The following is a 13,820-nucleotide window of genomic DNA, read 5'->3' as shown; positions in this document are numbered from 1 at the left end:
CCCCAACACTGACCTCTGGAGACCACTGGTGACCAGTCACCACCTGGATTTTGCTCCATTCACCACTCTCTGGTCCTGGCCACACAGCCTGTTTTTAACCCAGCAAAGAGTGTACCTGTCCAAGCCATGGGCTGCCAGCTTCTCCAGGAGAATACTGTGGGACACCATGTAAAAGGCCTTGTTGAATTCTAGGCAGATTACATCAACAACCTTTCTCTCATCCACCAGATGGGTTACCCAGTCACAGAAGGAGATGAAGTTGGTCAGGCAGGACTTGCCTTTCATGAACCCATGCTGACTGGGCCTGATCCCCCAGTCATCCAACATATGCTGTGTGATTGCATTCAAGATGACCTGTTCCATCACCTTACCTGGCACCGAGGTCAGCCTGACAGGTCTGTAGTTCCTCAGGTCCTCCTTACAACCCTTCTTATAAATGGGTGTCACATTAGCAAGTCTCCAGTCATCCGGGATCTCTCTGGATGACAATGACTGCTGATAGATGATGGAAAGCAGCCTAGTAATCACATCCACCAAGTCCCTTACACCCTCAGGCAGATCCCATCCGGCCCCATGGACTTGTGACAGTCCAGGTGGAGCAGCAGATCTTTAACTGTTTCCACCTGAACTGTGGGGGTTTCTTCTACTCCCCACCCCAGTCTTACAGGTTGGGAGGCTGAGGATCCTGAGGATAAATAACTAGTCTGAGTATTAAAGACTGATGTAAAGAAAGCATTAAGAACCTCAGCCTTTTCCTTAGGCTTTTGTTTATTAGTCATGTCCCCCCCCTGCATCCAGTGAATCTCCAGATGGAGATTCTCCTTATATTTATAATAATATATTATAGTAATACATATATATACAATATTATATAATATAAATAATAACATAATATAATATTATATTATAATTATGATAATTATAATAAATTAAATAACTATATTTTAAGTCAATAATTATAAAATTTTGATTATTATAATTTAATGTAATTATATTTTAATGAAAAAGCTTTAATGATTTGACTAATATTTTTTGCAAACTTCATTATTGTATTATTGTTTCCAGCTGAAGACTTTAATTAAGATCAATTAGGCTAGTGACTCTTCACACACCAACTTTTTGAAAGAGCTAAATACATGTTAGGAATAACCTGTTGACCCTCTCAATGGGAAAACTCAGAGCCAATTAAACTAATTGTACAGTATTCTGCTGATGAATCCTTTCATCTTTTGATTTAAAGGTATTGGATCTTTGCAGTAATCAAAAGATTTCAAAGAATAAACCAAATTCTAAAATGCCAGGAAAAAAAAAAAAAAAAAAAAAAAATTTGGCTTTGTTAGAAAAACTAGACAACTGAATTTCTTCATAAGGCTTATCCACTTCTGAGAATAATCTTTTAGAGGTTTGTTCATACACATCATTTTAATGTGGAAGGAGAAAGTGGATATGTTACAATGAACTCTTGAGACAAAACAGCATCACTGAAGTGTTGACTAATCAAGAGTGATTGAGAGATCATAAACCTCAGGCAATTTAATATTTCATATTGCCATCACCAAAATTATATATATATATAAAAAAACAACAAAAACTAATGTGTTTTTGATGTTGTTGTTTTATTGTTTGTTTGCTTTGTTTTTCTTCTACCCTGCATTACATGTTTCCAGCACCAAGCTCTTGAAGTCATGTCATTTTAATATATTGTTGGAACCACTGCATGCATTAGGTAGAGAGAGATACAAAAGGTTGTATGAATTTCTGTACAACAAATACAGATAATTGGATTATGTTTTAGAAAAACTTAAGTAGGTAGGCTCCTCACAGCAGCCACAGGACTAATTACTGTGAAATGGTAATATTTCCTTTTAATTTCACTGGCAGATTTCTGACTCATAGGATTGTTGCATTCCCTACATTTTGGGCAGTGGGAATGTGCGAACACTATAAAAAAACAGGGAACTGCTCAATGACTTTGGCTACTCTACAGAGCTGAGAGAAAGAACAGAAAAAGGAGAAGACACATGCCACCTTACCAAAGCCCTGCCCTACAGAGGAAAAAAAAAAATGAAGAAACCTCTGTACTGGGTCTGGCTGGGATGTTAACTTTCCCGGCAGCAGCCCATACAGTGCTGTCCTCTGCACTTGTAGTTGGAACAGCAGTGTTAGCACACCAGTGTTGTGTCTGCTGCTGAGCAGTGCTGGCACAGCATTGGGCCTCTCTCTAACCCTATTAGGGGGTGGGCAAAAAGTGAGAAGAGAAACATCACCAGGGTAGCTGACCTAAACCAACCAAAGGGATATTCCATACCATATGATGTCACACTCAGCAATAAAAGGGGGAAACAGGAAGAAGAGGGGAGGGGTGGGCGCTCATTGTGAAAACGTTGGTTCTCCTCCCGAACACTGGCTACATGCATTGAGGCCCTGCTTCAAAGACGTGGTCAATCGTTGCTCATTTGTGGGAAGTAGAGAGTAATTTCTTTCCTCTGCACTTCCACATACCCTTCATTTGTTTTATTTGTTTGTTTTCCTCCTTTTTTTTTTTTTTTTTATTTTCCCTTTCCCCCTCCTTTTTCCCCTTTCCCTTTTTATTCTCCTTTAGTTAAATTGTTTAGTTCATAATAACCTTTCTTTAATTATTATTATTGTTTCCTTTAATTAAATTATCCTTATCTCAACCTGTGAGTTGTTCTTTGCTTCACTTCTCCCCCTCCTCATCTAAAGAGGGGGAGTGAGAAAGCGGTTGTGGTGTTTAGCTGCCCAGCATGGTAAAACCACCACAACCTCCCATACTTTCTCGCCTTTCAGCTAGAGAAAACTTTTGGTCTGGTATGAGAGCATGTGCAGTAGTACACAAACCTATGTGGTACCAGGGCAGTGAGTATACCACAAGAGTCTAATTGTTTTGGCCAGTTCCCTCCAGGGCCTCCACCTACCTAGACATCTTCTACCAATTCATCCAGAAGCTTTTTCAACTCAGCTCTTTGTGCTTTACCTGAGATAACTGTTGAAGAGCAACAAGAGATGGCAGCTGTGCAGGGGAAGGTAAGCTGGGAGCCAGTGGTCACACAAGGCAGGACAACATCCTCATCAGCAAGGTACGCAGTCCCATTGTACCTGATCAAGAAAAGTGTTTCAGTGACTGTAAAGAGGGCAGGCCAACTGTCCAGAGACAGATCTGCAAATAGGAGGCATATCCATGATTACACTCAAATGTCAAGTCAATATGATGACTGGCAAGGTAGATAACCATCTAAAGCATGTCCACAGCTGGGTTTTGAGATTGAGTTTAAATACAGCAGCTGGGTCAATAGATAGAGACAAAATGGCCAGAGAATGTGAATTGGGATTGTCAGCGTTATCAGAGCCAGCTGGTGTGCTGAGGGCCTAGACACTTGGCATCTGTGACCAACCATATATGTTGGCATATAAGACCCTGGGAAAGCCCCCAGTCACTCCCAACAGCGTGTTTTGCAGTCTTGAAATATGGGAAATCAATGAGATCTTCTCTAAGGACATTCTTAGCTCCAAGTTTAGCAGGAAGTTAAGACATAGACAAGATAATCTTTATTTGGCTTAGAGGCACATAGGCAGAGATTCAAGTTTTCAACATCACCTGAGAGAATTAGTAGCCCAAACCCTGTTTTCCAAGACTCAGAAAAGCACATACTTTTCTGAAAATGTTTTGGGATGTGTATGTGAGACAAAACATTATTGGGAGCTTTCAAGGAGCTTTTACTGTTATTGGTAAAGCAAACACCTTTTTTACATCACCATGTCCTGAGTCAGAATGTCACAGGCCATTACCTACCATCTATTCCTCATTGGCTGTAAAGAATGCTCCTTCTCTGAGTTCCCTAGGAAAGTTAACAATTTGAGACAACACAAGTCTTCTCTGATGGGCGTGGATATATAGGACATGATGCAGTCTCACACACTTGTGCTCAATACTAGTCTTAGTCATTCTTCATCACTTGCATGCTTCAAGAAACTTCTTTACTAAGACACAGAAAGAGGGCAAACTAAACCTCAGTGGGATAAAAAACAAAACAAAACAAAAATGGAGGAAGAACTTATCAAGTATTATTTTAAATATGGTGTGGGACTTTCTAATATATTGCCGTGTTTATACTCTTTTATGCTACTGGCTACTCTCAGGGTTATTCCATTACAGTTGTGATCAAAATTCCATAGCAATTGCAAAGATTTAACCACTTTAACACATGTAGAACACTTTTGTTTACCAGAAAAAACTATTATGAATATGTATGATTATTGTAACAAGATCTCGTTCTGTTTTCAGGATACTGGAATAGAAGCAATGGATTTTGCTATACCACAACTGGCTAGCCATTACTGAAGTAATATATGTGATATGAATATAACCTAAATTATAGTGTGTCTTATTAGTACTGCTGTCTATAAGTCTGTGTCTACAATCCTCTGTGAAACCAGCTTTTCCATTTAAAAATCATTACTCTGTTAAGACTTGAGACTTGGAATCAGATCTTATTTCTGTAGAATTTATTCCTTTTTTTTTTTTTTTTTTTTTCAAATAATCCACGTGTCTTCAGAATTTCAGTGTAAAGCAAGAGTGACATATGCACACACACGTGTGAAAACACATAGACATTTTGAGCAAATGATGAAAATAATGAAATAATAATTTGATAAAAGTCAAATTGTGGCTTGGCTAATGTCAACAGACTTTAGGATCCAAATGTTAATTTTTATATTTAAAGACCAGATTATAGCTCAGAGTTTAAAGATGTGTCTTTACTATTAAGTGAAATCATGCCATTTCCCAGCTCTGGAAACTACTAGCTACTATAGCTTAGCCTGGTCTCTGTTCTAAGGCTATCTCACTCCACAAAACTATATGGCTTCCTTTTAACATGCTGAGAGTAGTAAGTCTCAGACCATGGCTATGAGTTGTTCAATTCAGGCTAGATAAATTATAAAATTAAATAAATTAATAAATTTACTGTAATAAATTATTTGTCAATGCCAGAGGAACTATCTGATTTACTATTGTAAGTAGAGAGTAAATGGGAAATGTGTCATGCTCATAGTCAACAATATTAAATGGGGTTCTATTCATATTTTACATTGGCCAATTGACAAATTTGTTACCTACTTGCTCTGTGAAGGCTTTCCTTTATCATTATTTTTTTCTCAGTCATTTGTAATGCCTTCTTCAGCCCTTCACGACAAAGTTTACATCTGTCTTTGTTTGTCTTTGACCAACAGCTAATAACATGGAGTTCTGATCTGACTGAAAGCTTGGAGGAGTTACAATATTTGAATGTAATATTTTACTTTCCATAATTATGAGAAGAAATGCAAGAGAAATTGCAATCCAGCTTTTGAAGAGAGAAAAAAGAAACTCCCTCTAGGTTAAATACATACCGCTATTCTGAAAACATGAAGTGTGTTTGAAAATGTAATTCAATTTTTTCCATAATATATATTTATATATGCAAGAAATCATGAAAGAATCCACCAGGAAGTCAAAGAGATTTCTATTATGTCCATTTGTGAGGCCAAATCTGTTTACCATTTAGCAAACAGGCATACATGTATAGAAATATACAGATGCATAATCATACCAAAATGATTGTGAAGTGTTTCCTGAAATTTGAAATACATGAAGAGGTAAAGAAAAATATGTCAGACTGAGTAGAGAGAGCTCTAAGATCTATGGGAGGTGAGGAAGAAACCTATACCTAGAAAGTGATATATTTTCCTCCGTCAACATGGGATGAAGGAAATGTTGGTATAGCTTGTCCCTTCCTGAGTTGGATGAAGAGCAAATTAGACCTTAAGCAGTCTTCTATAAATTCACAATAAGCCCGTGAAAACCTATGATGCAAATCTCAAAAGCTGTAAACTGTTTCTTTCTTTTCTAACTTATACAACTATATAAGAAATCCATTTAAAAGACTTTAATAAAATAAAAGAAAACAGCTCACTGAGGAATCAAGTAATGACTTAATAGAAATATTATATTGTCTTCTAAATTTTTGTTTTACCTTTGACCCCTTCCACCCCTTTTAAAAACTATACTTTTTTTTTTTTTTTTTTTTTTTTTTTTTAAAAAAAGATACCTTTGGGACAACAGAACAGATCCTTACTGTTTCCAGGTTTGTACCTTGTACATCTCATTTTGCCTGACACTATTTCTATCATATTTGAATGCAGATATTGTTCTGAACACTCAGCTAATATAAATTGGCAATGAAAACTGTTGGAGAGAATATCATTCAGACAATTTCCACAAAGTGGGCATATTACCTCATTTTAAGAGATTGGCTGTCTCCTGGACTGGAGCTCCAAGTGAAGTATCAGGTCCCCAAACATTTTTAAAGTAATTTTAGATTACTTAGACATACCCGATTTCCTGCCACTGTTTCCAAATAACAAAAAAATTCATGATCTTAAGTCATAACTGTCAGTGATGTGGAGATGTGGATATGCTGGACAGTCTTGGACATATCTGACAGCAGTAGATGTCTTCATATCACCAGCTAAATGAAGCACCTTGATAATTGGCAATTGCCTGAACACAGGTATTTTTTTTATTATGTAATATGAATTACTATGATTTGTCATCAGTTGCCATTTGAAAATAGAACAGATCTTTAAGCCATTTCTCATAACTTATACAGATGACCTTGATATCTTAGAGTATCTCAAATAATACTAGAATTTATGTAACTAAATCCTGTCATGGTGTTTGTGTTAAGGAGAGCTAAGTCACTCCCTAGGCTTCATAACTCTATTTTCTAGATTCTCATTGACTATAAAGAATGCTTGCAATCTTAGCATACATGTAGACACCTACATCAGCTGTCTCTCAGAAGCTAAAGTGTGAGATACAGCATGTGAGACAATTTATAAAAGAGAAAGTCCACATCTTACAGACAGATGGAGGTAATCTTGATGAGGTACAAGATGAAGAAACTTTTAAAATAAATATCTTTTCTAATAGGAAATTTTATTTTCTGAACTGTTGTCATAATAAAGCATTAGTAGAGCTTCTCAACACTGTACAATTTCTAAGACACAAAGTATTGCATACAACATGAGGTAAATCCATTTTGAACTTCCTTATGATGAATAAAGACAAGTTGATCACTGGATTGGAATCTGGTGGTTGCCAAAGTTGACCATTTAATATGGTCAAAAGCATGTTTCTAGCCAGTACTTCAGAAGAGCTAAACGTCCCTGAAGAGGAAAAGGATTAACAAATTTGTATGGAAGGAAAAAATTAGAAGAAAAATAGGAATACCTATACTTAAAAAGAATTTAAGAGATTGTCCTTAAATACTCCCATGATTTTGCAACCAAAAAAGGCCAATTTTAGCCATAAGCATATTTGTTTCAGTAGAAAAGTGAAATGCAATTGGAAGCGAAAGAATATAAAAAAGTATGAGACATGAAAAATTAGGAACTATAAAGTATATTGAGAATAATAAAATCATAGAATATTTTGGGTTAGAAGGTACCTTTAAGGATCACCTAGTTTCAATGACACTGATATGGGCAGGGACACCTTCCACTAGGTCAGGAGTCCCAACACCCCCTCCAGCCTGGTCTTCAACACTTCCAGGGAGAGGGCATCCACAACTTCTCTGGGCAACCTGTTCCAATGCCTCACCACTCTCATAGTGATGAATGTCTTGTTTATATCTGATCTAAATCTACACTCATAGTTTAAAGCCATTGCCCCTTGACCTGTCAGTACAATAGCATCCTTCCCCATCTTTCCTGTAGGCCCCTTTTAGGTACTGAAAGGCTACTGAAAGGATCTCCCCATAGACTTCTCTAGGTTAAGCAAGCACAACTCCCTCAGTCTTCCTTCAAAGGAAAGGTTCTCCAGCTGATTCATCATCCTCATGGCCCTCCTCTGGCCCTCCTCTAACAGGTCCATGTCCTTCTTTTGCTGGGGGCCACAGAGATGAATGCAGCTCTCCAGGTGGGGGTCTTATGAGAAAGGAGCAGAGTCACCTCACTCAACCTGTCAGATACACCCCTTTTAATAAAGCCCAGGATATGTCTGGCTTTCTGAGCTGGAAACACATGTTGTACACATACAATAGTGTTTTTGCTCATACCAGCAATAAGACAGAAATAAATCTGAGTTGCATTGAAGATATCAGTGCAAGATCCATGGATAGCAAGGCTAAAGATAGTTAGAAGACGCTGATGTTTATGACAAGAAAAATTCTACTAATTTTATAAAGCCACAGCTAGACAGACACAAAAATATTCATAGTAATTAAATATGCAAATAAAGTCAGTATAAATTGTTCCTCTGCATTTGGAGAAGAGTAGACTGACATACTTTCATTAGGCTGAAGTACTTTCATCGTATGAGAATGAACTCTTAAGGGGAAATAAATAAATAAATAATATTTGTTAGTGATAAACATTTTTAAATTGGGATGTGACAGTAATTTGTACCTAAATGTTTTATGAAGCTATGTAAGAGATCTTTGGCTCATTCAAAGCCCATTTTCATCAGCCTGGGACTAACAGAACATCAGTGCAGTATTTGAGGATTATAGATAGGTAAATACCATAGCTACAAGTTTGCTAATCTGCCATCAGTCCCAGTAAAAATAATGTAAAAATGAATGAATTAATGAATAAAGTAACAACTAATGTTATAATAGGTACAAATAAATAAGTAATCTTAGGATCACAGAATCATTTAAGTTGGAGAAAACCTTTAAGATCAAGCCTAAAAACCTGCCTAACACTACAAGTCTATCACTAAACCATGTCCCTAAAAGCCAGAGACACGTCTCTTAAATATCTCCATGGATGGCGACTCCAACACCTCCCTGGGCTGCCCATTCCAACGCCTAACCACTCTTCCCATGCAGAAATTCTTCCTAATATCTGATCTAAACATTCCCTGGTGCAGCTTGAGGTCATTGCCTTGCATCCTGTCACTTGTTATCTGAGAAGAGACCAACACCCACCTCAGTGCAACCTTCTTTCAGGTAGTTATAGAGAGTGTTAAGTGAGATCTCCTCTCAATCTCCTCTATACTAAACAGCCCCAGTTCTGTCAGCTGCTTCTCATAAGTCTTGTTTTCTAGTCCCTTAATCAGTCTTGTTGCTCTTCTCTGCACACTCTCAAGCAACTCAGAATACTTCTTGTAGTGAGGGGCTTATAATTGAACACAGTATTCAGGGTGTTGTTTCACCAGTACAGAAGCACAGAGGGAGGATCACTTCCCTCGTCCTGCTGGCCACACTATTTCTGATAAAAGCCAGGATGCCATTAGCCTTCTTGGCCGCCTAGGCACACTGTTGGCTTATGCTCAGCTGGCTGTTAACCAGCAGCCCAAGGTTCTTTCCTGCCAGGCAACCTTCCAGATACTCTTCTCCAAGCCTATTTTGCTGCATGGGGTTGTTATGACCCAAGTGCAGCACTCAGCACTTAGCCTTGTTGAAAGTCATGGGATTGGACTCAGGGCATAAATCCAGCCTATCCAGATACTCAGATACCTCTGAAAAGCCATCCTGCCCTCAAGCAGATCAACACTTCCACTAAACTTAGTGTGATCTGAAAACTTACTGAGGGTGCACTCAATCCCCTTATCCAGATCAAAGATAAAAATGTAAAACAAAACTGACTCAAGAACTGAGCCATGAGGAATGAGACTTGTGACTGGCTGCCAAATGAATTTAACTCCATTCACTGTGACTCTTTGAGCATGGCCAACCAGACAGTTCTTCACCAAGCAAACTGTACATCCATCCAAGCCATGAGCAGCCAGTTGTTCCAGCAGAAGACTATTGGAAATAGTATCAAATGCTTTGCTACTGTCCAAGTAATAAACATCCCCAGCCCTTCCCTTGTCCACTAAGGGGGTCATCTTGTCATAGAAAGAGATCAAGCTAGTCAGGCAGGACCATCTTTTCATAAACACATGCTGACTGCGTTCTCCTGTACATGGTGTGTGTTGGCACTCATGATGCCATCTGTGACCTTCCCTTTTACTGAGGTCAGACTGACAGGCCTTTAATTCCCTGGATCCTCCTTCTTGACCTTCTTGCAGGTGGGTGTCACATTCACCAACACCCGGTCAACTGGAACCTTGGAAAGTCACTCCTTCAGTACCCTATGGTGGATATCATTTGATCCTATAGGTTTGTGGGTATTTGAGTGGTATAATAGGTTGCTAACCATTTCATCTTGGATGGAAAGTGCTTCATTTTGCTCCCTGTCTCTGTCTTCTAGCTTAATGATATGGGTACCTTGAGTAGAATTAGTCTTACTAATAAAAACAGAGGCAAAAAATGCAGTAAGTACCTCAGCCTTTTCCTCATCTCATCATTATGTTTTCCCCCTTCAACCAGTTAAGAATGGGGATTCTCCTCAATCTTCCATTTCTTGTTTGTGCACTTATAAAAACATTTTTGCAAAGTTAAGCTCTATCTGGGCTCTGGAACTTCTAACTTCTTCCCTGCATAACCTCACAACACCTTTGGAGTCCTCTTCAGATAATGGCCCCTTCTTCCATTCTTCCAAAGGTCTTTTTTTTATTATTATTATTATTTATTTTTTTCCAAGTTCCAAAATAAGTTCTCTATTTAGCTAGGCTAGTCTTCTACCCTACGAGATCATCTTTCAGCACATAGGGACAGCCTGCCAGCCTGCTCTTGTGCCTTCAGGATTTATTTCCTGAGGAATAAATATTAAGCCTTCCTGGACTCTTTCACTCTTTAAAGCTCTCTTCCAAGGGACCTGTTAATTTATCCTTAATTAGGATAAAATCAACCCTATGAAAATTCATAGCAGCAGTTCTGCTGACTGCCATCCATGCTTCCCCAAGGACTGAGAACTCTATCATCTCATGGTCACTGTGCTTGAAACAGTCTCCAAACATTACATCAGCCTTGAGACCTTCTCTGTTAATAAGCACGAGGTCCAGTGGAGCACCTTCCCTAGTCAGTTCCCTCATCACCTGTGTCAGGAAGTAATCCTCCACAAATTCCAGGAATCTAGTTTGCTCCTTCTCCTCTATTTCCAGCAGACACCTGGGAAGTTGAATTCTCCCATGAGAATGAGTGCTAGTGATTTACACTTCTAGATGCTTACAGAATATTCTGCCTGCTTCTTCAGCTCGGTTGGGTCTATAACATGCTTCTACCTTAATATCTTCCTTTTTGGCCTTTCTTATGGACATTATGCAGAGACATTAAACCCTTTCATCACCATAAATAAGCTCCATACACTCCAGACCTTCCCTTATGTAGAGGAATACCCCCATCTCCTCTTTTTCCCTTCCTATCTCTCCCGAATAGCCTGTAGCCATCCATTTAAGCACTCCAGTCATGTGAGCCATCCCACCACATCCCACTGAGGAATGTGACATCATAGCCCTGAGACTGGAATAAAAATTACAGTTTACCCTGCTTATTTCCTATGCTATGTGAGTGTGCATAGAGGCATTTGAGTTGGGCTCCTAATGAAACTGACTTACTGGTTGGCATTTCTTTGTGCTGCATTTATGGGCAACAATAGTTAATGTCAGCATCAACATTCTCCTACCCTGGTAGCTTTAGTTTAAAGCTTTCTTCACCAGATTGGCAAGTCTGTAACTAAAGATGTACTTTCTCTCCTCATACAGATGGACCCCATCTAATCCCAATAGACAAGGTTTCTCAAAGCAAGTCCAATGGTCTAAGTAGCCAAATTCCTGACTGCAACACCAGCCCTGCATTTTTTATTTATTTTTTATTCACCAGATTCGACTGTCTCTGTCAAATCCCTGTTGGAACTTAGTTGTAGACAGTGTGTCATGGAGAAGCATGATACAGTTAGCCAGCTTTGCAGGAGGAAGCAGTTCCCACTCCCACTGAGGTCTTGTAGAAAAGGATGTGCCAGCAAGTGCTGAGTGCTGCAGCTACATGCACAAACATAAGTAGATAGATTCCCGGGACCACCCTGTATGCCTTATGAGCTGGGAGCTTCTGTTCCTGGATAACATGGCAACTCTGTTAAGTTCATAAAGCTAAAGTTGCTTGATGTTTATGCGTGAAGGAGAAACAGAGTAACACTGATATTTAAACTGGGGATGTCTTGGGTCTGCACAAGTTGAGCAGGTCCTCTTTTCTACCAGCCTGCGAATGAGGCTGAGTGATACCTGAAAGTACATGCTACCAGACACAAGGATGAAAACTGTGAAATCTCTGATAAACAAAACTTACTTATGTAACTGGCAGTCTCATTGTCCAACTTTACCTCAGAAAGCAACTCTCTGCCCACAGACGGGACAGTGCTGAGTATCCCATCATAACGTGCCAGCTTGTGAAACCAATTCCAGTAAGGAACTCTTATTTTTCAGTAAGGAAATTTTCAGTTTCCAGTAGGGAAATCATAATGGAAAAAAAGGCTCAGAAATGAACTACTAAAACTGTTATGTCACAAAAAACCACTTATGTTGTGCAAATGTTGGCTGTATAACAAAGAATAATGAGGAATTAAAGGTGTTTTCATCTTTGTGTAAAATAGTGACACATATAGCTGTAGCAAAAGGAAAAAAAAAAAACAAAACACTTCATGGAGAGGATAGCTAAAATGGAAGGCAGAAGATCAAGAGCTTAATCTGTTTTTGTTTGTTTGTTTTAGTTTATTTTCTTGATGATCTAATGGAAGATTAAGAAATGACCATGTGGTAGAGGGTATTCTTTAATGGTGGCAAGCCTTACAACTTCTTTCATCTGTTAGGAAAAAGAGTTACCAGAGCCAAAGATGATTTTATTTTTATTTTCATTTTTATTTTTTAATTGGATTTAATACAGCAAAGACAGGATAAAGTTTAACGTTTTGTGATATATTACAAATTGCGATGCAACAACCCTCCTGGCCTTAAACAGTAGTGATCTGAATGAAGAAAGACATTGCTAATGTCTAAATTAAAAGAAGATGTAAGAAGCTAATGACTTTTAATGGAGGTCTATGAAGGTAGAGCATTGTTATATTTGAATGCTAGTCAGTGAGCTAACCAAGTTTGCCATGTCTAGATCTTTCTTTCCCTATAAGTTATCTGTGCTGTTTAATACTTTGTAACTTTTAACTGTAACCACAACTTTCCCAGAAATTCACCAAAATTCCTAGATATCTTCTATCTTCTCATACTCTATATTTTAGTATTATCTGAGTTGGTTCTTGTTCCACGGATACATGATTTTCTATATATTTATAAAACAGTTACCAACCTTAGTCTCTACTAACACAGAGACTAACATAACCTTAGTCTCTCTTAACATACAAGTCTGGTCAAGTTTTGAATTAACTAAAAGGAATTTTGTCATTGACGATTTGAGTCGAATTAAGTGCAGATTAGTACCAAAAACAGTCTGAGAAGCAATGGAGAGTACTCAAATATAGACACTGTCAAGTCTGAAGTAAAACAGTAATTCCTCAGAACCACAAAAACAAATATCCATATTCAACTAAAATATCTGTTGTGGTCTGCTAATAGGTTGTACCGCTACTACCATTTTTGTAAATTTCCAAAGCTGTTATTTCCTTTTTAGGAGAAAGGGAAAAAAGGATTTGGATCACTACAAATTTTGTAATGCTTATAGTATGTGCTCTAAAAATTTCCATTTAACATGTAAGTGCACTGTAGAGGCTGAATAAATAAAATTTCAATTTGGAAGAAAGCAAGCTTTCAGATGAAGAAATAATAAGCACCTACAGCCTTCAGAATCTGGAGCTGAATTGTTTTTAGTGGAACTCATATGATATGAGTCAGCCTTAAGCAATATTTTCAAAGTGCTGCAGAACTTCAC

Source organism: Aythya marila (genome assembly GCF_965140915.1).
Source record: "Aythya marila genome assembly, chromosome: 1".
Taxonomy (NCBI): domain Eukaryota; kingdom Metazoa; phylum Chordata; class Aves; order Anseriformes; family Anatidae; genus Aythya; species Aythya marila.
This window is presented reverse-complemented; position numbering follows the sequence as displayed.